The sequence below is a fragment of the Pongo pygmaeus genome, chromosome 4 (assembly GCF_028885625.2).
Source record: "Pongo pygmaeus isolate AG05252 chromosome 4, NHGRI_mPonPyg2-v2.0_pri, whole genome shotgun sequence".
Lineage (NCBI taxonomy): Eukaryota > Metazoa > Chordata > Mammalia > Primates > Hominidae > Pongo > Pongo pygmaeus.
This window is the reverse complement of record NC_072377.2, coordinates 175149746-175152179: the sequence shown is the minus strand read 5'-3', so window position 1 is coordinate 175152179 and position 2434 is coordinate 175149746. Positions and strand designations below refer to the sequence as shown.

The 2434-nt window shown below is 49.8% G+C and overlaps 1 pseudogene; it reads left to right on the top strand.

Moving 5' to 3' along the window:
• Nucleotides 1-1043: 1043 nt before the first annotated feature.
• LOC129037224 (keratin, type I cytoskeletal 18-like) lies at nucleotides 1044-2125 on the top strand (annotated as a pseudogene).
• The last annotated feature ends 309 nt before the right edge of the window (nucleotides 2126-2434 follow it).

Here is a 2434-nt window from a genome sequence, read left to right as displayed (position 1 = left end):
AAATGCAATCTAACACCTATTTATTGAGCTCCTTTTACGTGCTAGGCACTAGGTTAGTTTCTGGGGGGACAGAAGTGAACACAGACATAGTTTCTACCCCACTGAGGTCTTAGTGTGTCTTCTCCTAGCTCACTGCTTGGCCAAATCCTATCATCTTTCAGCTTAAATGTTTCTTCCTCAAAGGGGCTTCCTGACCTCTAATCTACAGTAGAGCCTTGCTTCTCTTTGGTAGCACTCCTTCTTCCCATTAGAGTTTGTAGTTATATCTTGATTTTGGTTGAATATCTTTACAATCCTGTCCCCTTCCGTAGGCCACGTCCCTTGGGACATTGGTTTAGCATTTCATTTCTTGAGCTTGGCACATAACTGATCTAGCTAAAAAATATTTGTTGAATAAATGAAAGAATTGGGGAAGACAGATGTTAAATATGTGATTTCAAGTGGGAATAATGTTCTCTCTACCAAGAAAACTTCCCTCGGGCTGCTTCCCTTTAGGATCTCCCGAGGTTATATTCTCACCAGTGGTGTGGCTAGCTTCTTCTTTAGGGCAGGGACCGTCTTATGAGACTCAGCAAGGTGCCTAGAAGAGCCAGTATTCAGAATACTGACTGAATGCCAACATGTGCCAGACACTGTGTTATGCCCTTTCTGATACATTCTCTCTCAGTTTTCACTCAATGGCCCCTTGCACAGTTGACATAATAAGGATTTTCCATAACTGGCACTCCATAGAAGTTTATAGTTTGATCACATCACTAGGGTTGATCTAGTCTCGAGATTATAAAAGGTTTGGTCACCAAAGTCTGAGTGCTGTCCTGTTGCTCTCCTTCCCAGACAGCACGAGATTCACCACTCGCTTCACCTTCTCCACCAACTACCGGTCCCTGGGCTCCGTTCAGCCTCCCAGCTATGGTGCCCAGCCAGTCAGCAGCACAGCCAGCTTCTATGCAGGCGCTGGGGGCTCAGGCTCCCAGATCTCTCTGTCCCACTCCACCAACTTTCAGGGCAGCTTGGGGTCTGGGGGCCTGGCTGCGGGGCTGGCCGGGAGTCTGGAGAGAATGGGAGGCATCCAGAATGAGAAGGAGACCATGCAAAGCCTGAACGACTGCCTGGCCTCCTACCTGGACAGAGTGAGGAACCGGGAGACCGAGAACCAGAAGCTGGAGAACAAAATCCGGGAGCACCTGGAGAAGAAGGGACCCCAGGTCAGAGACTGGGGCCATTACTTCAAGACCATCGAGGAACTGAGGACTCAGATCTTCGCAAATACTGTGGACAATGCCCACATCGTTCTGCAGATCAACAATGCCCATCTTGCTGCTGATGACTTTAGAGTCAAGTATGAGACAGGGCTGGCCATGCGCCAGTCTGTGGAGAGCCACATCCATGGGCTCCACAAAGTCACTGATGATACCAATGTCACTCGGCTGCAGCTGGAGACAGAGATCGAGGCTCTCAAGGAGGAGCTGCTCTTCATGAAGAAAAACCACAAAGAGGAAGTAAAAGGCCTACAAGCCCAGATTGCCAGCTCTGGGTTGGCCGTGGAGGTAGATGCCCCCAAATCTCAGAACCTCACCAAGATCATGGCAGACATCTGGGCCCACTACAAGGAGCTGGCTTGGAAGAACCAAGAGGAGCTGGACAAGTACTAGTCTCAGCAGACTGAGGAGAGCACCACAGTGGTCACCACACAGTCCGCCGAGGTTGAAGCTGCTGAGGTGACAATCAATGGAGCCGAGACTTACAATCCAGTCTTTGGAGATCGACCTGGACTCTATGAGAAATCTGAAAGCCAGCTTGGAGAACAGCCTGAGTGGGGGCCTGCTACATCCTGCAAATGGAGCTCAGCAGGATCCTGCTGCACCTGGAGTCAGAGCTGGCATAGACCTGGGCAGAGGGGTAGCTCCAGGCCCAGGAGTACCAGGCCCTGCTGAACATCAAGGTCAAGCAGGAGGCTGAGATCGCCACCTACCGCTGCCTGCTGGAAGACGGTGAGGAATTCAGTCTTGGTGATGCCCTGGACAGCAGCAACTCCATGCAAACCATCCAAAAGACCGCCGCCCACCAGACAGTGGACGGCAAAGTGGTGTCTGAGACCAATGACTCCAAAGTTCTGAGACATTAAGCCAGGAGAAGCAGGGTCCACTCTGGGGAGCAGGAGGCCAATGAAAAGTTCAGAGAGCAAAAATAAATAAATAAATAAAAGGCCTGCATTTCATGGGCCATCATCTTTTTGTGTGTGTGCATCAACTAATTTGAGCACTATGCTGAGAAAGATTCTGTGGTTGTAGTGGGCTGGAGGTGGCCCCCAAGACATATGTCCATGCCCTAACCCTTGAAGCCTGTGAATGGGACCTTATTTGAGTTTAAGAATTGGAAAATGTGAAAACTGGCATTTGCAGATCTAACTAAGTTAAAGATCTTGGGATGCACT